Raw genomic sequence first — 25,842 nt, forward strand, 5'->3', positions numbered from 1 at the left:
AAAAAAACACGCATGCTCGGAAACAATTTGACGCATGCTCGGAAACATTGAACTTAATTTTTCTAGGCTCGTTGTAGTGTTGTAGGTCACCGCGTTTTTGACTGTCAAAATTTGATGTCTCCGTGTGTATGCAAGACAGCTTGAACGGAATTCCGTCGGAAAAACCCGTCGGATTTTATTCCGATGGAAACTCTGATCGTGTGTACAGGCCATAACAGTTTGCATTAAAAACAGAGGGCCAGATTATCATACATTAACGTTGCTCCTGGGCAGCGTAATGTATGTGCTGTACGCTACACCGCCGCAGGTTTACAGGTTTAGGGCCAGATTCTCAAAGGCGTTACGACGGCGCAACACCATTAGCGCCGTCGTAACTCCTCATCTGGCCCCGGGTATCTATGCGACTGATTCTTAGAATCAGTTGCGCATAGATACCCATTAGATCTGACATGCGTAAGGCTGTTACGCTGTCAGATCTTAAAAGTATTTTTTTTTCCCGCCGCTAGGTGTCGCATCGTCGTTTTCCCCGTCGTCTATGCAAATGAGGTAAGTACACGAGATTCCCGAACCTACGCGCGTCCGACGCTGAGAATTTACGTCGTTTCCGTAGCGTACGCGACGCGTAAGGTTGCCCCTGCTATTAGCAGGGGCAACCAATGTTAACTATGGCTGTCGTTCCCGCGTCGAAGTTTAAAAAAAATACGTCGTTTGCGTAAGACGTCCGTGAATGGCGCTGGAGGCCATTTACGTAAACGTCTATGCAAATGACGTCGGGGCGACGTCATTTAGCGCAATGCACGTAGCGCAATGCACGTTGGGTAATTTACCCGACGGAACATGCGCAGTACGCTCGGCGCGGGAGCGCGCCTAATTTAAATGGTGCCCGCCCCATTTGAATTGGGCGGGCTTGCGCCGAGCGAATTAACGATACACCGCCGCAAGTTTACAGGTAAGTGTTCTGAGAATCAGGATGTAAACCTGTAAACCTGCGGCGGTGTAGCGTACAGCACATACATTACGCTGCCCAGGAGCAACGTTAATGTATGATAATCTGGCCCTTACATCCTGATTCTCAGAACACTTACCTGTAAACTTGCGGCGGTGTATCGTTAATTCGCTCGGCGCAAGCCCGCCCAATTCAAATGGGGCGGGCACCATTTAAATTAGGCGCGCTCCCGCGCCGAGCGTACTGCGCATGCTCCGTCGGGTAAATTACCCGACGTGCATTGCGCTAAATGACGTCGCCCCGACGTCATTTGCTTAGACGTTTACGTAAATGGCGTCCAGCGCCATTCACGGACGTCTTACGCAAATGACGTATTTTTTTTAAACTTCGACGCGGGAACGACGGCCATAGTTAACATTGGTTGCCCCTGCTAATAGCAGGGGCAACCTTACGCGTCGCGTACGCTACGGAAACGACGTAAATTCTCAGCGTCGGACGCGCGTAGGTTCGGGAATCTCGCGTACTTACCTAATTTGCATAGACGATGGGGAAAACGACGATGCGACACCTAGCGGCGGGAAAAATAATTACTTTTAAGATCTGCCAGCGTAACAGCCTTACGCATGTCAGATCTAATGGGTATCTATGCGCAACTGATTCTAAGAATCAGTCGCATAGATACCCGGGGCCAGATGAGGAGTTACGACGGCGCTAATGGTGTTGCGCCGTCGTAACGCCTTTGAGAATCTGGCCCAGAGGGTTTTGTTTGCACACATTTGCAAATACATTCATAAGCCACAGTGGCCACATTAATGCTGGAACTATACTGCCAGAGTGCATTTATGGTGGAAATGCTAGTCCTAGACCGACTGGAAATGCCCTGTCCAAAAGAAAAGGAAGATGTAGCAGTGGGGGTAGGGGAACAAAGGGGCTTGCAGAATAATTATTATGGGAGGGGCAGTCTTTTGAGATGTTCTTCTTCCAGCTTACAGTTTCTTCCAGCTATCGTTGGGGCCCTTTAAGAGTGTTGATGCACTTAAAGCATCAACACTCTTAAACACAAACACAAAAAGTGAACCTCCGCTTTTCGGAACCCTCCCCCCCTCCGGTGTCACATTTGGCACCCAGAAGTTGTACAGTCTGGGGGTGTATATGGAAGGTTGTCCCCAGCAGTTGTACAGTCTGGGGGTGTATATGGAAGGTTGTCCCCAGAAGTTGTACAGTCTGGGGGTGTATATGGAAGGTTGTCCCCAGGAGTTGTACAGTTTGGGGGTGTATATGGAAGGTTGTCCCCAGCAGTTGTACAGTCTGGGGGTGTATATGGAAGGTTGTCCCCAGAAGTTGTACAGTCTGGGGGTGTATATGGAAGGTTGTCCCCAGAAGTTGTACAGTCTGGGGGTGTATATGGAAGATTATCCCCAGAGGTTGTACAGTCCGGGGGTGTATATGGAAGATTGTCCCCAGAAGTTGTACAGTCCGGGGGTGTATATGGAAGGTTGTCCCCAGAAATTGTACAGTCTGGGGGTGTAGATAGAAGGTTGTCCCCAGCAGTTGTACAGTCTGGGGGTGTATATGGAAGGTTGTCCCCAGAAGTTGTACAGTCTGGGGGTGTATATGGAAGGTTATCCCCAGAAGTTGTACAGTCTGGGGGGTGTATATGGAATGTTGTCCCCAGAAGTTGTACAGTCTGGGGGTGTATATGGAAGGTTGTCCCCAGAGGTTGTACAGTCCGGGGGTGTATATGGAAGATTGTCCCCAGAAGTTGTACAGTCTGGGGGTGTAGATAGAAGGTTGTCCCCAGCAGTTGTACAGTCTGGGGGTGTATATGGAAGGTTGTCCCCAGAAGTTGTACAGTCTGGGGGTGTATATGGAAGGTTATCCCCAGAAGTTGTACAGTCTGGGGGGTGTATATGGAATGTTGTCCCCAGAAGTTGTACAGTCTGGGGGTGTATATGGAAGGTTGTCCCCAGAAGTTGTACAGTCTGGGGTCGTATATAGAAGGTTGTCCCCAGAAGTTGTACAGTCTGGGGGGTGTATATGGAAGGTTGTCCCCAGAAGTTGTACAGTCTGGGGTCGTATATAGAAGGTTGTCCCCAGAAGTTGTACAGTCTGGGGTCGTATATAGAAGATTGTCCCCAGAAGTTGTACAGTCTGGGGGTGTATATGGAAGGTTGTCCCCAGCAGTTGTACAGTCCGGGGGTGTATATAGAAGGTTGTCCCCAGAAGTTGTACAGTCTGGGGGTGTATATGGAAGGTTGTCCCCAGCAGTTGTACAGTCTGGGGGTGTATACGGAAGGTTGTCCCCAGAAGTTGTACAGTCTGGGGTCGTATATGGAAGGTTGTCCCCAGAAGTTGTACAGTCTGGGGGTGTATATGGAAGGTTGTCCCCAGAAGTTGTACAGTCTGGGGTCGTATATGGAAGGTTGTCCCCAGCAGTTGTACAGTCTGGGGGTGTATATGGAAGGTTGTCCCCAGAAGTTGCACAGTCTGGGGGTGTATATGGAAGGTTGTCCCCAGAAGTTGTACAGTCCGGTGGTGTATATGGAAGGTTGTCCCCAGCAGTTGTACAGTCTGGGGGTGTATATGGAAGGTTGTCCCCAGAAGTTGTACAGTCTGGTGGTGTTTATGGAAGGTTGTCCCCAGCAGTTGCACAGTCTGGGGGTGTATATGGAAGGTTGTCCCCAGAAGTTGTACAGTCTGGGGGTGTATATGGAAGGTTGTCCCCAGAAGTTGTACAGTCTGGGGGTGTATATAGAAGGTTATCCCCAGAAGTTGCACAGTCTGGGGGTGTATATGAAAGGTTGTCCCCAGAAGTTGCAAAGTCTGGGGGTGTATATAGAAGGTTGTCCCCAGAAGTTGTACAGTCTGGGGGTGTATATGGAAGGTTGTCCCCAGAAGTTGTACAGTCTGGGGGTGTATATAGAAGGTTGTCCCCAGAAGTTGTACAGTCTGGGGGTGTATATGGAAGGTTGTCCCCAGAAGTTGTACAGTCTGGGGGTGTATATGGAAGGTTGTCCCCAGAAGTTGTACAGTCTGGGGGTGTATATGGAAGGTTGTCCCCAGCAGTTGTACAGTCTGGGGGTGTATATGGAAGGTTGTCCCCAGAAGTTGCACAGTCTGGTGGTGTATATGGAAGGTTGTCCCCAGAAGTTGTGCAGTCTGGGGGTGTATATGGAAGGTTGTCCCCAGAAGTTGTGCAGTCTGGGGGTGTATATGGAAGGTTGCCCCCAGAAGTTGTACAGTCTGGGGTCGTATATAAAAGGTTGTCCCCAGCAGTTGTACAGTCTAGGGGCGTATATGGAAGGTTGTCCCCAGAAGTTGTACAGTCTGGGGTCGTATATAAAAGGTTGTCCCCAGCAGTTGTACAGTCTGGGGGCGTATATGGAATATTGTCCCCAGAAGTTGTACAGTCTGGGGGTGTATATAGAAGGTTGTCCCCAGAAGTTGTACAGTCCGGGGGTGTATATAGAAGGTTGTCCCCAGAAGTTGTACAGTCCGGGGGTGTATATAGAAGGTTGTCCCCAGCAGTTGTACAGTCCGGTGGTGTATATGGAAGGTTGTCCCCAGAAGTTGTACAGTCTGGGGTGTATATAGAAGGTTGTCCCCAGAAGTTGCACAGTCTGGGGGTGTATATGGAAGGTTGTCCCCAGAAGTTGTACAGTCTGGGGTGTATATAGAAGGTTGTCCCCAGCAGTTGTACAGTCTGGGGTCGTATATGGAAGGTTGTCCCCAGAAGTTGTGCAGTCTGGGGGTGTATATGGAAGGTTGTCCCCAGAAGTTGCACAGTCTGGGGGTGTATATGGATGGTTGTCCCCAGAAGTTGTACAGTCTGGGGGTGTATATGGAAGGTTGTCCCCAGAAGTTGTACAGTCTGGGGGTGTATATGGAAGGTTGTCCCCAGAAGTTGTACAGTCTGGTGGTGTATATGGAAGGTTGTCCCCAGAAGTTGTACAGTCTGGGGGTGTATATGGAAGGTTGTCCCCAGAAGTTGTACAGTCCGGGGGTGTATATGGAAGGTTGTCCCCAGAAGTTGTACAGTCTGGGGGTGTATATGGAAGGTTGTCCCCAGAAGTTGTACAGTCTGGTGGTGTATATGGAAGGTTGTCCCCAGAAGTTGTACAGTCCAGGGGTCGTATATGGAAGGTTGTCCCCAGAAGTTGTACAGTCTGGGGTCGTATATGGAAGGTTGTCCCCAGAAGTTGTACAGTCCAGGGGTCGTATATGGAAGGTTGTCCCCAGAAGTTGTACAGTCTGGGGGTGTATATGGAAGGTTGTCTCCAGAAGTTGTACAGTCCGGGGGTGTATATGGAAGGTTGTCCCCAGAAGTTGTACAGTCTGGGGGTGTATATAGAAGGTTGTCCCCAGAAGTTGTACAGTCTGGGGGTGTATATGGAAGGTTGTTCCCAGCAGTTGCACAGTCTGGGGGTGTATATGGAAGGTTGTCCCCAGAAGTTGTACAGTCCAGGGGTCGTATATGGAAGGTTGTCAGCAGAAGTTGCACAGTCTGGGAGTGTATATGGAAGGTTGTCCCCAGATGTTGTACAGTCTGGGGGTGTATATGGAAGGTTGTCTCCAGAAGTTGTACAGTCCGGGGGTGTATATGGAAGGTTGTCCCCAGAAGTTGTACAGTCTGGGGGTGTATATAGAAGGTTGTCCCCAGAAGTTGTACAGTCTGGGGGTGTATATGGAAGGTTGTCCCCAGAAGTTGTACAGTCTGGGGGTGTATATGGAAGGTTGTCCCCAGAAGTTGTACAGTCTGGGGGTGTATATGGAAGGTTGTCCCCAGCAGTTGTACAGTCTGGGGGTGTATATGGAAGGTTGTCCCCAGAAGTTGTACAGTCTGGGGGTGTATATGGAAGGTTGTCCCCAGAAGTTGTACAGTCTGGGGGTGTATATGGAAGGTTGTCCCCAGAAGTTGTACAGTCCTGGGGTGTATATGGAAGGTTGTCCCCAGAAGTTGTACAGTCTGGGGGTGTATATGGAAGGTTGTCCCCAGAAGTTGTACAGTCTGGGGGTGTATATGGAAGGTTGTCCCCAAAAGTTGTACAGTCTGGGGGTGTATATGGAAGGTTGTCCCCAGAAGTTGTACAGTCTGGGGGTGTATATGGAAGGTTGTCCCCAGAAGTTGTACAGTCTGGGGGTGTATATGGAAGGTTGTCCCCAGCAGTTGTACAGTCTGGGGGTGTATATGGAAGGTTGTCCCCAGAAGTTGTACAGTCTGGGGGTGTATATGGAAGGTTGTCCCCAGCAGTTGTACAGTCTGGGTGTGTATATAGAAGGTTGTCCCCAGAAGTTGTACAGTCTGGGGGTGTATATGGAAGGTTGTCCCCAGAAGTTGTACAGTCTGGGGGTGTATATGGAAGGTTGTCCCCAGCAGTTGTACAGTCTGGGTGTGTATATAGAAAGTTGTCCCCAGAAGTTGTACAGTCCGGTGGTGTATATGGAAGGTTGTCCCCAGCAGTTGTACAGTCTGGGTGTGTATATAGAAGGTTGTCCCCAGAAGTTGTACAGTCTGGGGGTGTATATGGAAGGTTGTCCCCAGCAGTTGTACAGTCTGGGGGTGTATATGGAAGGTTGTCCCCAGCAGTTGTACAGTCTGGGGGTGTATATGGTAGGTTGTCCCCAGAAGTTGTACAGTCTGGGTGTGTATATAGAAGGTTGTCCCCAGAAGTTGTACAGTCTGGGGGTGTATATGGAAGGTTGTCCCCAGAAGTTGTACAGTCTGGAGGTGTATATGGAAGGTTGTCCCCAGAAGTTGTACAGTCTGGGGTCGTATATAGAAGGTTGTCCCCAGAAGTTGTACAGTCTGGGGGTGTATATAGAAGGTTGTCCCCAGCAGTTGTACAGTCCGGGGGTGTATATAGAAGGTTGTCCCCAGAAGTTGTACAGTCCGGTGGTGTATATGGAAGGTTGTCCCCAGAAGTTGTACAGTCTGGGGGTGTATATGGAAGGTTGTCCCCAGAAGTTGTACAGTCTGGGGGTGTATATGAAAGGTTGTCCCCAGAAGTTGTACAATCTGGGGGTGTATATGAAAGGTTTTCCCCAGAAGTTGTACAATCTGGGGGTGTATATGAAAGGTTGTCCCCAGAAGTTGTACAGTCTGGGGGTGTATATGAAAGGTTGTCCCCAGAAGTTGCACAGTCTGGGGGTGTATATGGAAGGTTGTGCCCAGAAGTTGCACAGTCTGGGGGTGTATATGGAAGGTTGTCCCCAGCAGTTGTACAGTCCGGGGGTGTATATGGAAGGTTGTCCCCAGAAGTTGTACAGTCTGGGTGTGTATATGGAAGGTTGTCCCCAGAAGTTGTACAGTCCTGGGGTGTATATGGAAGGTTGTCCCCAGAAGTTGTACAGTCTGGGGGTGTATATGGAAGGCTGTCCCCAGAAGTTGTACAGTCCTGGGGTGTATATGGAAGGTTGTCCCCAGAAGTTGTACAGTCTGGGGGTGTATATGGAAGGTTGTCCCCAGAAGTTGTACAGTCTGGTGGTGTATATAGAAGGTTGTCCCCAGCAGTTGTACAGTCTGGGGGTGTATATGGAAGGTTGTCCCCAGCAGTTGTACAGTCTGGGGGTGTATATGGAAGGTTGTCCCCAGAAGTTGTACAGTCTGGGGGTGTATATGGAAGGTTGTCCCCAGAAGTTGTACAGTCTGGGGGTGTATATGGAAGGTTGTCCCCAGCAGTTGTACAGTCTGGGGGTGTATATGGAAGGTTGTCCCCAGAAGTTGCACAGTCTGGGGGTGTATATGGAAGGTTGTCCCCAGAAGTTTTACAGTCCGGGGGTGTATATGGAAGGTTGTCCCCAGAAGTTGACAGTCTGGGGTGTATATGGAAGGTTGTCCCCAGAAGTTGTACAGTCCGGGGGTGTATATGGAAGGTTTGGTGACATTAGCAGTTGGAAATTCCCAATCGGGTTGGACGGTGAAATTGTCGGAGAGTCAGCAGCTGCGTCACTATTGTGAAGGAATGTAGAAAGCTGCAGGCCAGTCATATCATGATGTACCTGGCACGTCATACTGTCCCGAAAAGAGGAGGGAGTGACGAGTGTCACTAAGGAGTTCAAATCACCATGAGAGACGGTATACATTCATTGTTTAGAAGATCAGACGTATCAAGTGACGCCTTTCAGCCGCTGCCAAATCTTCCATTGCAGTTATTCAGAGATACAGTATATAGCCAGATTCAGGTACAGTTACGACGGCGTATCAGTAGATACGCCGTCGTAACTCTGAATCCGCGCCGTCGTATATTTAAGCGTATTCTCAAACCGAGATACGCTTAAATGTTGCTAAGATACGACCGGCGTAAGTCTCCTACCCTGTCGTATCGTAGCTGTCTATTTACGCTGGCCGCTAGGGGCGTGTACGCTGATTTACACCTAGAATATGTAAATCAACAAGATACGCCTATTCACGAACGTACGCACGGCCGTCGCAGTAAAGATACACCGTTTACGTAAGGCGTTTTCAGGCGTAAAGATAAACCACCAAAAAGATGGCGCAGTCAATGTTAAGTATGGACGTCGGACAGCCGTCAAATTTTTCACGTTTTACGTCGTTTGCGGAACTCGTCCGTGAATGGGGCTGGGCGTAAGTTACTTTCACGTCGAAAGCATTGACTTTTTGCGATGTGATTTGGAGCATGCGCACTGGGATACGTCCACGGACGGCGCATGTGCTGTTCGTTCACAGCGTCATTTACGTGAGGTCACAAATAATTTCCTTAAAACACGCCCACCTCTTCCACATTTGAATTAGGCGGGCTTACGCCGTCCGATTTACGCTACGCCGCCGCAACTTACGGAGCAAGTGCTTTGTGTATACAGCACTTGCCTCTCTAACTTGCGGCGGCGTAACGTAAATAACATACGTTACGCCCGCACAAAGTTAAGCCGCTGTACGTGAATCTACCTAATTGTAATCATAGGCGACTTTACTTTCTACAAACCTTCTTACATCCCTCCAAATCAAATACAAATATACAGTACTGTGCAAAAGTTATAGGCAGGTGTGATGCTAATGCTGTAAATGAAGAAAGCTTTCAGAAATAGAAGTGTTAATATTGGAAGATGAATTGGCCATAGGGCATACCGGGCATATGCCCGGTGGGCTACGGCGGCACACAGCGGCCCGTGGGCCGAAGGTCACGTCTCTGTAATGTAAGGGGGGTTTGTATGGGCTGTATTGTAGAGGGGGTCTGTAATGTAGGGGGGTCTGTATTGTAGAGGGGGTCTGTATTGTAGGGGGGTCTGCACTGTAGGGAAGGGGTCTGTACTGTGGGGAGGGGGTCTGTAAAGTAGGGGGGTCTGTACTGTAGGGAGGGGGTCTGCACTGTAGGGAGGGGGTCTGTACTGTAGGGAGGGGGTCTGTACTGTAGGGGGGTCTGCACTGTAGGGGGGTCTGCACTGTAGGGAGGGGGTCTGCACTGTAGGGAGGGGGTCTGTACTGTAGGGAGGGGGTCTGTACTGTAGGGGGGTCTGCACTGTAGGGGGGTCTGCACTGTAGGGAGGGGGTCTGCACTGTAGGGAGGGGGTCTGTACTGTAGGGAGGGGGTCTGTACTGTAGGGGGGTCTGTACTGTAGGGAGGGGGTCTGTACTGTAGGGGGGTCTGTACTGTAGGGAGGGGGTCTGCACTGTAGGGAAGGGGTCTGCACTGTAGGGTGGTCTGTGTAACATGCAGGGGGTCCAGAACTATTAGGGGGGTGTCTGTTTTTAACAAACTGTGGGGGGCTGTGTAATGTAAACATACATGAAAGTATTAATAGAATATGTAGTTATATGCAAGTATTTATAGATCATATGGTGTCATTTGACCTTTTGACATATTGTGGTTTTGGTCTAGTTTACATAATACTCATGCCGCGTACACACGATCATTTTTCGGCATGAAAAAAAACGGCGTTAAAAACCCGCGCATGCTCAGAAGCAATTTATGAGACGGGAGCGCTCGTTCTGGTAAAACTACCGTTCATAATGGAGATAGCACATTCATCACGCTGTAACAGACAGAAAAGCGCAAATCGTCTTTTACTAACACGGAATCAGCTAAAGCAGCCCCAAGGGTGGCGCCATCCGCATGAAACTTCCTCTTTATAGTGCCGTCATACGTGTTGTACGTCACCGCGCTTTGCTAGAGCATTTTTTTAAAACGATGGTGTGTGGGCAACGTTGTTTTAATGATGAAGTTGGAAAAACTTTGTTTTTTTCATGCCGAAAAATGATGGTGTGTACGCGGCATTACAACCAATATTTTTTGAGATTTTTCTCTGCACTTCTTAGCACTAATATCCACTGTGCTCACTTTTCCCCTAGGTGTATGTCTAGGGCACATTGATATATAATGTAGTGTTTTGAAGTGGTTAAGGGGAATCCTGTGCCAAAACGTAAAAAAAAAATGGTGTGGGGGTTACCCCCAAATCCAAACCAGGCCCTTCAGGTCTTCAATATGGATTTTAGGGGGAACCCTGCACCAAAATTAAAAGAAAAATGGTGTGGGAGTCCCCCCCCCCCCAAAATCCATACCAGACCCTTATCTGAGCATGCAACCTGTCAGGCCACAGGAAACAGGGGGGACAAGAGCGTGCCCCCCTCTCCTGAACCATACTAGCCCACATTTTTATTCTATTCTATTCCTTTATTATTAATTCTATCCTATCCAGCTGCCTAAGTAGGAATCTTCATCTTATTTCACAATATACCGTACCTTACCGTATTCATTGCAATATGTTTCCAATTCAAATACATTTTCTAATCCAAATACATTTTCAAATTTTAATTATTTTTCAAATTCCATTTCATTTTTTAATTTGATTAATTCATTTTGTTATAATTTTTTTTTGGATTAGTTAAAACGAATTTCACATGTCTACCTATTATTCACTGGAAGCAAGCTTGTTCTGTTGTTTATTTGGTTGCTTTTTAAAACAGGCTTTGGTAATTTGAACTGATATTTCCTTCGGCCATCTGGTTTGAGGTTGAGTAATGCCTGTTGTGGATTTTTTTTTAAAGATGTATGTAATATGTATTGTCATAGTGTCGCCCGGTGTTAGTACTCCTAAAGAGCTGACTGGGGCAGACTGACGCTGGTTGAGTCCCATCTGGTAGTGGAAAACTTCCTGGGGTTGGAGTAGGGTTGCCACCTTTTCTTCAAGTCAAACCCGAACACTTTAGCGGCCCACTGCAAAATTTTTTATAGTATAACCTATACATATATTTTGCTATTAAACACCATTTCTGATCATATGAAGTTAATATCAAGAGTTCCCCTTTACATCAGAGTCCTCGGAGATACCCTTTTAAATCTGAATCCACAGAGTTCCCCTTTTACATCTGAACTCACAGAGTTCCCTTTCACTGTAAGGGGGGACTCTGCAGACTCTGATGTAAGGGGGAACTCTGGGGGCTCTAACATAAGGAATGCTCTGGAAATCATGATCTAAGGGGGAACACTGGGAACTCTGATGTAAGGGGGAACACTGAGAACTCCAATGTAAGGAGAAGACTCTGATGTAAGGGGGAAAGCTGTGGCCTCTGGTGTAAAGGGGAACTCCGATGTAAGGGGTGCTCTGAGAACCCTGACTCACCTTTGTGTACTCAATCAGAGGCAGGAGAGAAAAGGGAGAGGGGGGAGACATTTACAGACAGGGATGGATGGTGAGCTCACTCACCCCCTGGCAGTCAGCACCTCTCATCCATATGTATCTGAGGCTGCTGGACTTCAAATTTCCAGCCCCAACTTTCCTTTTCTGAGGCACAGCACTGAGGATTGGAGTGTAGGCAGACACAGACGGGACGATGTGGGGGGGGGGATAGGTGTAGATCGAGCCCTCTCTCAGGCAGTGTGAAAGAGACAACTGCAGCCATAAACCCTGCTGGCAAGCCATAGTCCAGACTAAATAATGTGTCCGGGTTTCAGGCTTTCTGAAACCCGGATAAATGATTCCAAACCCGAACTGTCCGGGTGAATCCTGGACAGGTGGCAACCCTAGGTTGGAGAGAGGTGTTTGCAGAGTGGGGATATGTCTGCCAGTGAAAGGGCCTCTGTGCATTGCACAGACATTCATCTGGAGGTGATATGTTCCCTCTGCAAGGACATTATCGGGGTATAGGTGGATGTACGCTCTTGTCTCTGCTGTGTCTGATCAGCACGTGTCGGGATTCGTAGCATACACCCGAAGATCCCCAGGAACGGTAGTATAATCCGGGTATGCGTTGTTCTCTGGAATAATGCAAAATAGGGATTCCTATCAGTGGAAATACGGGAGCTTATGAATTGTCATGGTAAGGGAGAGAGTCCATGTTTGAAAGCCATAAGGCTTCCTTTGTTAAAAACATACCTACACGCTTTCCCTGCCCAGACACTCCCATAAGATTTTAGCCATTATTCATTGGTTGTTTGTATTAACTAATCCTGTTGGAAGGATTTCCTGTTAGGTCATTTCCTGTGTGGATGTCACATCCTGTGATGTCATTTTGTATTGAGGAAGCGATTGGCTATTGTGGCAATCACTTCCTGTTTGTCAGAGCTTTTGTCTTTTACGAATAAAAGAGCCAAACAGACTGACGGAGCAGAGAACGTAAGATATGGTGATGTCTGTTTACTTGGGGATATATACGGGAAATACAGTGATAGGTAAGATGCATTATATCATTAGACTAAATGTGTGCTTATTAGCACAGGAAAAATGGTGTGCGCATACACACATGTAGCCAGATTCAGGTAGCTTTACGCCGGCGTATCAGTAGATACGCCGACGTAACTCTGAATCTACGCCGTCCTAAATTTAAGCGTATTCTGGAAACCAGATACGCTTAAATTAGGCTAAGATACGAGCGGCGTAAGTCTCCTACGCCGTCGTATCTTAGGGTGCAATATTTACGCTGGCCGCTAGGTGGCGCTTCCGTTGAGTTCGGCGTAGAATATGCAAATGACTAGATACGCCGATTCACGAACGTACGTGCGCCCGTCGCAATTAGTAACGCCGTTTACGTTTGAGATACGCCGGCGTAAAGATAAAGTTGCTCCCTAGGTGGCGCATCCCATGCAAGGTATGGACGTCGGAACAGGTCTATCTTTTTACGTCGTTTGCGTAAGTCGTACGCGAATAGGGCTGTGCATAAATTACGTTCACGTCACAGGCATTGAGCCGACGTATCTTTCGGCGTAAATACGACGTGATACTGAGCATGCACGCGCATGCGCCGTTCGTTCGGCCATGCATCTACATGGGGTCAAGCCTCATTTAAATACAACACGCCCCCTACAGCCTTCTTTGAAATACACGCGCTTTCGCCGGCCCATTTACGATACGCCGCCGTAACTTAGGAGGCAAGTGCTTTGTGAATACAGCACTTGCCTCTCTAAGTTGCGGCGGCGTAGTGTAAATACGATACGCTACGCCCGCGCAACGTAGATCGGCCGTACCTGAATCTAGGCCATGAACTTTAATGGCATCCCAGTCTTAGTCCGTAGGGTTCAATATTGAGTTGGCCCCGCCCTTGGCAGCTATAACAGCTTCAACTCTTCTGGGAAGGCCGTCCACAAGGTTTAGGAGTGTGTCTATGGGAATGTTTGACCGTTCTTCCAGAAGGGAATTTGTGAGGTCAGGCACTGATGTTGTATGAGAAGGCCTGGCTCGCAGTCTCCACTCTAATTTATCCCAAAGGTGTTCTATTGGCAGGTCAGTCAAGTTCCTCCACCCCAAACTGACTCGTCCATGTCTTTATGGACCTTGCTTTGTGCACTGGCCCAAATCATTTGGCGGAGGGGGGGATTATGGTGTGGGGTTGTTTTTCACGGGTTGGGTTCCTTAGTTCCAGTGAAGGGAACTCTTAAGGCATCAGCATACCAAGACATTTTGGACAATTTCATGCTCCCAACTTTGTAGGAACAGTTTGGGGACGGCCCCTTCCTGTTCCAACATGACTGCTTCAGTGTACAAAGCAAGGTCCATAAAGACATGGAGGAGCGAGTTTGGGGTAGAGGAACTTGACTGACCTGCACAGAGTCCTGACCTCAACCCAATAGAACACCTTTGGGAGGAATCAGAGCGGAGACTGCGAGCCAGGCCTTCTCCTTCCACATCAGTGCCTGACCTCACAGATGCACTTCTCTGGAAGAATGGTCAAACATTCCCATAGACACACTCCTAAACCTTGTGGACGGCCTTCCCAGAAGAGGTGAAGCTGTTATAGCTGCAAAGGGGCGGGGCCAACTCAATATTGAACCCTACGGGCTAAGACTGGGATGGCAATAAAGTTCATGTGTGTCTAAAGGCAGGCGTCCCAATACTTTTGGTAATACAGTGTATGTAATATAAAGCATGCATAGTGGTATCGAACAGCCACACGTGTTCCAGAGCGAGAAATTACGCAATCTCAAAGGAAATGTCAGTTCACGTTACCGACGCCTGTTTTAACATTAACCAAATAAACAACAGTAAAAGCTTGGGGCCAGATTCACAGAACAAATACGCCGGAGTATCTGCTGATACTCCGGAGTATTTTCAAATTTGCCGCGTCGTATCTTTATTTGTAATTCACAAACAAGATACAACGGCTTTTGGCTAAGATCTGACAGGCTTACGGCTTCGTTTGCCTTCGGATCTTAGGCTGCAATACTTCGGCCGCCGCTGGGCGGAGTTTGCAGCGTTTTTTCAGCGCCGGGTATGCAAATTAGCATTTACGGCGATCCACGAACCTACTCGCATGCGTAACGTCGTTTTTTCCCGTCGCAAGTTAAGCAAAGTTTTTCATTGCTTAACTTTACACCAGCCATGTTAAAGTATGGGCGTTGTTCCCGCTTCGAATTTTTTTTTCCGACGTAAGTACAGCGTAAGTACGTTACGCACGTCGCCATTCACAAACACGTCGCGCCGCCGTAATTTCGCGCAAAGCACGTCGGGAAAATTTCGAACGGAGCATGCGCAGAACGTCTGGCGCGGGAGCGCGCCTAATTTAAATGGTACACGCCCCATTTGAATTGGGCGGGCTTGCGCCGGACGTGTTTACGATACATCGCCACAAGTTTACAGGTAAGTGCGTTGTGGATCAGGCACTTACACTGAAAACTTGCGGCGGTGTAACGTAAACGGGTTACGTTGCGCCGATGCAAATGTACCAGAATCTGGCCCATAGTGTATGTAATATAAAGCATGGGAAGGGGTATCGAACAGCCATCCAATCATTTTGGTAATGTAGGCCCGGATTCACAAAGCACTTACGCCGACGTATCTCGAGATACGCCGCGTAAGTATAACTATGCGCCGTCGTATCTATGCGCCGCGCCCACAATCTGAGAAACGCCTAAAAATAGGCTTCATCCGACCGACATCACTTTCCTATGCGTGGTATCGTGGGCGCATATTTACGCTGGGCGCATTTGCCGCTCCCATTGATTTTCTATGCACATATGCAAATGAGGGAGATACGCCGATTCACGAACGTAGTTGCGCCCGGCGCATAATATACGCGGTTTGCGTAAGTCGTACGTCCGGCGTAAAGATATTCCCCATATAGGAGGCGCAACCCATGCAAAGGTATGGACCAGGGAACACAATCCGTCGTATTTTACGTCGTTTACGTAGGACGTGAATAGGGCTGGGCGTAGGTTACGTTCACGTCGCAGGCAGTGATCCGGCGTATCTTAGGGAGTAGTTCCGACATGATTCTGAGCATGCGCACTGGGATGCGGCCACGGGACGGCGCACGCAACGTTCATTTTAAGTACTTCTATGTCGCTTGCCCCATCATTTGCATGGGGTCACGCCTCATTAGCATGGCTCGCGCCCACTTCCACCTACGCTGGCTTTAGGAGCGAGTGGGAACGAGTGCTTTGTGAATCCAGTGCTTGCCTCTGTGCGCTGCGTCGGCGTAGCGTATATTAGATACGCTACGCCCGCATAAATATGCGCCGATGTATGTGAATCCGGGCCATAGTGTATTCGAAATTTGGGTTCAGAGTGTTCAGACAAGAACACCAGATGTGTCCAAAAGGTTCTGCGCAGCGGCGGAAACTGTGTAAAATGTGCTAAGCCGGTTGGTAGTAGATACCAATAGCCAGATTCACGTAGAGTTACGCCGGCGTACCAGTAGATACGCCGTCGTAACTCCGAATCTGCGCCGTCCTATATTTAAGTGTATTCTCAAATTGAGATACACCTAAATCTAGCTAAGATACGACCGCCGGCGCCGGCGTATCTTAGCTGTCTATTTACGCCGGCCGCTAGGGGCGTGTACGCTGATTTACGCCTAGAATGTGTAAATCAGCGAGATACGCCTATTCACGAACGTACGCTTGCCCATCACAGTAAAGATACGCCATTTACGTAAGGCGTTTTCACGCGTAAAGTTAGTCCAACAAAAAGCTGGCCCAGTCAATGTTAAGTATGGACTTCGGAACCGCGTCAAATTTTTAAAATTTTACGCTGTTTGCGTAAGTCACCTGTGAATGGGGCTGGGCGTAATTTTACGTTCACGTCGAAACCAATAAGTCTTTGCGGCGTAATTTGGAGTATGTGCACTGGGATACGTCCACGGACGGCGTTCGTTCAAAAGGTCAATCACGTCGGGTCACAATTCATTAGCATAAAACACGCCCACCTCATCACAATTTGAATTAGGCGCGCTTACGCCGGCACGTTTACGCTACGCCGCCGTAACTTAGGACGCAAGTGCTTTGTGAATACAGCACTTGCCTCTCTGACTTACGGCGGTGTAGCGTAAATACGATACGCTACACCTGCCTAACGTTAGGCTCACATACCGGAATCTCGCTAATAGTGTATTCGAAATTTGGGTTCAGAGGGCCATATTCTTAGAGATCTCCGGCGGCGTAACGTATGTCCTTTACGTTACTCCGCCGCAAGTTTAACTAGCAAGTGCCTGATTCCCAAACCACTTACCTGTAAACTTGCGGCGGCGTAGCGTAAAGTCCACCCGTGCAAGCACTCCTAATTCAAATGATCCTGGTAGGGGGCATGGATCATTGAAATTAGGCGCGCTTCCGCGCCGATCGTAATGCGCATGCTCCGTCGGGTAAATTACCCGACGTGCATTGCGCTAAATGACGTCTCACGGACGTCATTTGTTTTGACGGTAACGTAAATGGCGTCCATCGCCATTCACGGACGACTTACGCAAACGACGTTAAATTTTCAAATTTCGACGCGGGAACGACGGCCATACTTAACATTGAGTACGCCACCTAGGGGGCATCTTTATTTTTACACCGCGTATCGCTTACGGAAACAACGTAAAATCACTACGACGGGCAAGCGTACGTTAGAGAATCGGCGTGACTAGTCATTTGCATATTCTACGCTGACCGCAAAGGAAACGCCACCTAGCGGTCAGCGTAGATATTGCAGCCTAAGATACAACGGCGCAGGCCGTCGTATCTTAGGCATGTTTAAGTGTATCTCAGTTTGAGAATACACTTAAACATAGGATCGGACTTACGTCGGCGTATCTGCTGATACGCCGGCGTAAATTCTTTGAGAATATGGCCCACGAACACCAGATGTGTCCAAAAGGTTCTGCGCAGCGGCGGAAACGGCGTCCTGTGTAACGCAGAGTAAAATGTGCTAAGCCGGTTGGTAGTAGGTACCAATAGTATAATACTTCTCTGAAACATTTTTATTTAGTATCAGTTGAGGTCCCGATTCACTCAAGTTGAAGGGATAGTGGTTGGGTCGTTGACGATGAACTGGAGTTGCGCTCATATGTTGAAAACTGGGAGGGCCACAGGCAGAAATACACAAAGACATGCCGCACATTCTTATAATGATAAATGACTCTCGACGGCTGATGGGTGAGGCGCCCCGGAGTCACCCTAATACCAGCTCAAGTTTCTTCACAACTTTATATAAACATAGGAGCAATTCAGGATATCCTACTGCTCCGTACACACAATTAGCTAGATTCAGGTAGAGTTAGGTCGGCGTATCAGTAGATACGCCGACCTAACTCGGAATCTGCGCCGACCTAAGTTTAAGTGTATTCTCGAACTGAGATACACTTAAACCTAGCTAAGATACAACGGCCTGCGCCGTCCAATCTTAGGGTGCAATATTTAGGCTGGCCACTAGGTGGCGCTTCCATTGCGGTCGGCGTAGAATATGTAAATCACTAGATACGCCAATTCACGAACGTACACCCGGCCGACGCAGTACAGATACGCCGTTTCCGTAAGAGATAGGCCGCCTAAAGATAAAGATGCCCCCTAGGTGGCATAGCCAATGTTAAAGTATGGCCGCCGTTCCCGCTTCGAAATTCGAAAATTTTATGTCGTTTGCGTAAGTCGTCCGTGAATAGGGATTTACGTCATTTACGTCCACGTCAAAATCAATAGGACCGTGCGGCGTACTTAGCCGCAATGCACACTGGGAAATGTAGGCGGACGGCGCATGCGCCGTTCCAAAAAAACTTCAATCACGTCAGGTCAAAGCATATTATCATAAAACACGCCCCCTCAGCCTATTGTGAATTAGGCGCGCTTGCGCCCGCCGCATTTACGCTACGCCGCCGTAAGTTAGGAGGCAAGTACTTTGAGAATACAGGGCCAGATTCACGTAGAATTGCGGCCGTGTAACGTAACCCGTTTACGTTACACCGCCGCAAGTTTTCAGTGTAAGTGCCCGATCCACAAAGCACTTACCTGTAAACTTGCGGCGGTGTATCGTAAACACGTCCGGCGCAAGCCCGCCCAATTCAAATGGGGCGGGTACCATTTAAATTAGGCACGCTCCCGCGCCGGACGTACTGCGCATGCTCCGTTCGCAATTTTCCCGACGTGCTTTGCGCAAAATTACGGAGGCGTGTTTGTGACTCGCGACGTGCGTAACGTACTTACGCCGGGAAAAATAAAAAATCAAAAGCGACGCGGGAACGGCGGGCATACTTTAACATGGTGGAGTAATTTTACACCATGTTAAAGCACCCCTAACTTTGCGACGGGAAACTAAGACTTGCGCCGACGTAACGACGGGAAAAACCTTTGTGGATCGCCGTAACTGCTAATTTGCATACCCGACGCTGGAATACGACGCAAACTCCACCCAGCGGCGGCCGAGGTACTGCATCCTAAGATCCGACGGTGTATCAGGAGATACGCCGTCGTATCTGTTCTGTGAATCTGGCTCACAGTACTTGCCTCTCTGACTTAAGGCGGCGTAGCGTAAATACGATACGCTACGCCACCTTAAAGTTGCGGCTATCTCTGTGAATCTACCTAAATCACAATTTCCGACAAGAAAAAGTCCGATGTGAGCTTTTGATCAGAAATTCCGACCGTGTGTAGGTTCCATCGGACTTTTTGTGTCGGAATTTCCGCACGCAAAAATTTGAGAGCCGGTTCTTATATTGACCGAAAAAAAAATCCAATCAGAAATTCCGATCGCCTGTAGCAATTCTAACGCGCGAAATTCCGACGCGTGCTCGGGACGCGTGCTCGGAAGCATTAAAGTCAATTTTCTGGGGCTCGTCGTAGTGTTGTACGTCACCGGCGTTCTTGGCGGTCGAAAGTTCAGAGAACTTTTGTGTGACCGTGTGTAGGCAAGCCAAGCTTCAGCGGAATTCCGTAGAAGAAAAAAACATCCAAGGTCAGATCGTGTGTACGCGGCATATGGCCGATTTGTTTGGGAGCCACGTCGCACGACCGCGCAATTGTCAGTTAAAGCGACGCAGTGCCGAATCGCAAAAACTGGCCGGGTCCTTTACCTGCGTTTTGGTCCGGGTCTGAAGTGGTTAATGTAATATGAAAGATGATGTTATGCCCAGTAAATAGATACCTTACATGTCAGGCTTTAAAATTGCGCACACTCGTGGAATGGTGACATAGTACAGTACTTATAAATCTCCATAGGCGATGCTTTAAAAAAAATTACAGGGTACCAGTCTAGAGTTGCAGAGGAGGTCTAGCATTATGCCGCATACACACGATCATTTCTCGGCATTAAAAAAACAACGTTTTTAAAAAAAATGTCATTTAAAATGATGGTGTGTGGGCTTCACATCATTTTTCGGCTTCTGAAAAACGAAAAAAAAAAAATTCCGAACATGCTGCATTCTTTAACGATGTTTTAAACAATGTAGTTTTTCGGGTTGTGAAAAATGATCGTGTGTGGGCTAAAACGACGTTAAAAACCCGCGCATGCCCAGAAGCAAGTTATGAGACGGGAGCGCTCGTTCTGGTAAAACTACCGTTCGTAATGGAGTAAGCGCATTCATCACGCTGTAACAGACTGAAAAGCGCAAATCGTCTTTTACTACCTCGGAATCAGCTAAAGCAGCCCCAAGGGTGGCGCCATCCGCATGGAACTTCCCCTTTATAGTGCTGTCGTACGTGTTGTACGTCACCGCGCTTTGCTACAGCATTTTTAAAAAACGATGGTGTGTGGGCAACGTCGTTTTAATGATGAAGTTGGAAAAAAACGTTGTTTTTTTAGAGATGCTGAAAAACGTAGTTTTTTTCATGCCGAAAAATGATCGTGTGTACGCGGCATTAGAATTATTGCTCTCGCTCTAACATTCGTGGCGATACGTCACATGTGTAGGTCAAACACCGTTTACATATGGGTGCACAACTTGCGCATGCGTTCGTTTCTAGGGATGGGGGCTCTTTAAAAAAAATATCTTATTTATTTTATTAAATTTTTTTTGTTATTACACTGTCCCTTTAATCAATTTTTATTTTCATCACTTTTATTCCTATTACAAGGAATGTAAACATCCCTTATAATAGAAATATAGATATCAAAGGGGCCTCTTTATGGAGAGATCTGGGGTCAAAAAGACCACAAATCTCTTCTTTACCTTTAAACCTTTTTTTTTTTTAGATCTTTTGCTTTAAAAAAAAAAAAATGTTTTACTTCCGCCCTAGACCAGAAGTGACATCATGGTGTTGCTCCAGTCCTCCAAGGCCATAGAGGTAATAAAAGATGATCTGGTCTTCTATCGCCTCTGTAATCAGCCACATCATCAGATTGTTTCTTGGGTACGGTAAGCCCGAGAAACAACGTCGAGCAGCAGGAGGGGGGAACGTTCCCTCCTGCCGCTTCTGAAAGCATTCCAGCCACTCATAGTTACATAGTTACATAGTTACATAGTTAGTCAGGTTGAAAAAAGACACAAGTCCATCCAGTTCAACCACAAAAAATAAAAAAACAAAAATAAAAAACACAGTAAAATCCTATACACCCAACTCCATTCCCACAGTTGATCCAGAGGAAGGCAAAAAACCCCAGCAGAGCATGATCCAATTTGCTACAGCAGGGGAAAAAATTCCTTCCTGATCCCCCGAGAGGCAATCGGATTTACCCCGGATCAACTTTACCTACAAATCTTAGTACTCAGTTATATTCTGTACATCTAGGAAAGAATCCAGGCCTTTCTTAAAGCAATCTACTGGGCTGGCCAGAACCACCTCTGGAGGGAGTCTGTTCCACATTTTCACAGCTCTTACTGTGAAAAAACCTTTCCGTATTTGGAGGTGAAATCTCTTTTCCTCTAGATGTAAAGAGTGCCCCCTTGTCCTCAGTGATGACCGTAAAGTGAATAACTCAACACCAAGTTCACTGTATGGACCTCTTATATATTTGTACATGTTGATCATATCCCCCCTTATTCTCCTCTTCTCAAGAGTGAATAAATTCAGTTCCTCTAATCTTTCCTCATAGCTGAGCTCCTCCATGCCTCTTATCAGTTTGGTTGCCCTTCTCTGCACTTTCTCCAGTTCTCCGATGTCCTTTTTGAGAACTGGTGCCCAAAACTGAACTGCAAATTCCAGATGAGCAGGGCCAGATTAAGAACATCATGGGCCTGGTGCTGAGGATTTTGGTGGGGCCTTTTAGGCTGCATTCACACCTCCGCGACAAGTAACGCCGCGTACACGGCGTATTTTGCCGCGAATAGTGTAACTTTTTTTTTACAAATCCTTCCTATTGCTTTGTATGGCCGAACGCCAATGCCGCCTGAAAAAAAGGGTCCGGGACTTTTTTTCATGCCGCAGGTGTACGGCGTCTATGAGATGTGAACCATCTCATATACAGCAATGGGAATTCTCCCCTCCAGCGGCACGAGCGGCCGGCGTCGGGCGTTTTGTCGCGGAGGTGTGAATGGGGTGTAATAAATAATAAATAAATGCGTGGGAATGACATGAACGCAGCCCAGCCAAGGCAAGTGACCAAAGGCACAGAACCCAGAAGGAAGACCGGGTGAAGATGGAAGTGTCCAGGCCCCGCCTGATTCATCGCAGCACTGGAGGGCTCAGTCTGAAAATGTAAGTGTACACTAATGTGCTAATATGCTGTGCATACTTGTACGTTGTGGCATAACCTACCCCAGGGCCTCTAAAAAGTAGTAATGTCAGGAAAGTTTACTACCGCTTTATTATCACAGGATCCCAGGAGCCTCTCATGGGGCCCCCTACTGACCCGGTGGACGGTGGCCCTTGGGCAGGGCCTAAGTGCACAGTTGCCAACATTTAAAAAATATTTTCAGGGCCACTTTTTTATATAAGTGCTATATTTAGAGTAGCTGAGATCCCCGATGTTCCTCTGTACATCATAGTAGTAATCACAAAATTAAATGAGTACTAATAATGGGGCAGAACAAATATGAGAACTGAGATTTCCTTTAGTTGAACTAACAAAAGTGTGTCCATTCTAGAGCTGGTAACATTGAGGATATTCAGTATAATTTTAAAGAACTGTTTTTGTGGGTAAGCGACATAGGGGAGGAGTATGGACGGTATATAAGTGGGAAGTATGTGCAGGTGAGGGAGAGGAATGTGGAGGGTCTAACAGTGGGCACTATGTACAGGAGAGGAGTACAAAGGGTACGGAAAAAAGCACTATGTACAGGAGAGGAGTGTGAAGGGTATGACAATGGGCAGTATGTACAGGAAGAGTGAGGGGGTATGACAGAGGGTAGTACGTACCAGAGAGAAGTGTGGAGGGTATGATGGGGCAGTATGTACAGGAGAGGAGTGTGGAGGGTATGACAGTGGGCAGTATGTACAGGAGAGGAATGTAGATGGTATGATAGTGGGCTCTATGTATAGGAGAGGAGTGTGGAGGGTATGACAGTGAACACTATGAATAGGAGAGGAGTGTGGAGGGTATGACAGTGAGCAGTATGTACAGGAGAGGAGTGTGGAGGGTGGGACAGTGGGCACTAAGTACAGGAGAGAAGTGTATGACAGCAGGCACTATGTACAGGAGAGAAGTGTGAAGGGTATGACAGTGGGCGCTATGTATAGGAGAGGAGTGTGGAGGGTATGACAGTGGGCGCTATGTATAGGAGAGGAGTGTGTAGGGTATGACAGTGGGCACTATGTACAGGAGAGGAGTGTGGAGAGTATGACAGTGAGCACTATGTACAGGAGTGGAAGGATATTTAAGGACTGAGTAGTGGTTAAGCGGGTCATACATGGATTGAAATTACGCCAATTATGCAGAGACCAGCCATAGTCAATCTATGTATGGGCTAGCTGGTTTTACACAAGTCAATCTATTAATCAACTTGAGTACAACCAGCCTGTTTTTTTTTCTTAAAACAATCAGTGCTGCCAGCTAAAGTTAGCAACACTGATCATTATATGCACTGGCAGAACACAATAACAATGCAGGAGTGATTCCCCCATCCACAGGTCAGCAGGTGAGAGGGTGTGTGGGGACAGGCTGGGGAGAGATAGTAGTCAGTGGCTGGGTAGGCACTGGTAGTATCAGAGCCAGATACACACAGGTTACATACGCCACGATCGTTAGAGCGAGAACAATAATTCTAGTACTAGACCTCCTCTGTAACTCTAAACATGTAACCTAAAAAAATGTAAAGCATCGCTTAGGATACCAAAAAAAATTGTGCTAACTTAACCAACTAACTGTTTTTTTAATGAATGAAACATTATTTTCCAAAAAAACATGTTTGAAAAATTGCTGTGCAAATACCGTGCTAGAGCTGCACAATTAATCGTTAAAAAAATCGTGATTTCGATTCAACCCCCCTGACGATCTTCAATGCAGAGTTTGCCGATTCTTTCATATAACAAGTGGAGAGACTTTCAGCTGTCAAAAGAAAATATCTGGGCAGTCTGCCAAGTTTTTAACAGGAAACATTGTAACTAACCTTCCTTCTTAGATCAAAGGGATAAACTTCTGTGTGTAAAGAACAAATCTGGGCAGTCTGCGAAGTTTGTAAACAAAATGAAACATTGTAACTAACTAACATTGTAACTAAATTTAACCACTTAAAGTGCAACACTTGTTTCTTATGTTAGAAAGCAATATTATTTGCTAGAAAATTACTTGGAACTGCCAAACATTATATATATTTTAGCAGAGACTCTAGGGAATACAATGGCTATTGCTGCAATATTTTATGTCACACTGCATTTTCCCACTTCAATGAATAATAAAAACCATAAAAACAAAACAGTGAAGTTAGCCCATTTTTTTTTGTGAAAGATGATGTTACGCCGCAACAATCGTGAGAGAATCGTGATCTATCTTCTAAGCAAAAAAATTGCAATTCTCATTTTAGCCAGAATCGTGCAGCCTCTGTACCCTGCAACATAAAAAGTGCAAAGACCACCATAGAGTAATTTTCTAGCAAAAAACAAATGATGATTTTTACATGTAGTAGAGAAGTGTCAGAATTGGCCTGGGTGGCAAGGGGTTAATTACCATGAGTAATATACAAATAATTATTATAAGCACTGTGATCCTATCAGTCTGCTGTAGTGTGTCAGCTTGTATTTATACTGGCCGCTCTGAATGTAGCTTCTGACAGGCTGTGCAAGCAGGCCCGTATCTCCGGAACCATAAATGATAGCCGTCCCATATTTTTACTAGTTGTGGGGTAGCTCTTCCCATGCCTACCCCCAAATGTGGGGTTTCTGTGACCTCTGGTCATCGAGCTACAACCCCCCAAATTCGATCTTAAAAAAAAAAAAATCTTAAAAAAAAAAAAAAAAAATTTTTTTTTTTTTTTTTTTTTTGGGCAAATGGGCCTATCTTGAGAAAGGGGCCTGGAGCTGCAGCTCCATCAGCCCCATTGTTAATCCGGCCCTGCAGATGAGGTCTTACTAATGATTTGTACAGGGGCAAAATTATATCTCTGTCTCTGGAGTCCATACCTCTCTATACAAGAAAGGACTTTGCTCGCTTTGGAAACCGCAGCTTGGCATTGCATGCCATTATTGAGCTTATGATCAACTAAAACCCCCAGATCCTTCTCCACTACAGATCCCCCCAGTTGTACTCCCCCTAGCATGTATGATGCATGCATATTCTTAGCCCCCAAGTGCATAACTTTACAATTATCAACATTAAACCTCATCTGCCACTCAGTCGCCCAATCAGACAGAGCATTGAGGTCGGCTTGTAAATTGGAGACATCCTGCAAGGACATTATTCCACTGCATAGCTTGGTGTCATCTGCAAAGACAGAAATGTTACTTTTGATCTCAGACCCAATATCATTTATAAATATATTGAAAAGTAAGGGTCCCAGCACTGAACCTTGGGGTACACCACTGATAACCTTGGACCATTCAGAGTAAGAATCATTAACCACGACTCTCTGAATTCTGTCTTTCAGCCAGTTTTCTATCCATTTACAAACTGATATATCCAATCCTGTAGACCTTACCTTACACATGAGCCGTGTGTGCGGAACTGTATCGAACGCTTTTGCAAAATCCAAATATATCACGTCCACAGCCACGCCTCTGTCCAAGGTTTTACTTACCTCTTCATAAAAGGAAATCAGGTTTGTCTGACAACTTCTGTCTTTCATGAATCCATGTTGTCTGCTGCTTAAATAGTTTTTTTCCTGCAAGAACTCATCCATGTGGTCTTTTATTAAACGTTCCAGTATCTTCCCAACTATAGAAGTTAAA

Source organism: Rana temporaria, chromosome 2 (genome assembly GCF_905171775.1).
Source record: "Rana temporaria chromosome 2, aRanTem1.1, whole genome shotgun sequence".
NCBI lineage: Eukaryota > Metazoa > Chordata > Amphibia > Anura > Ranidae > Rana > Rana temporaria.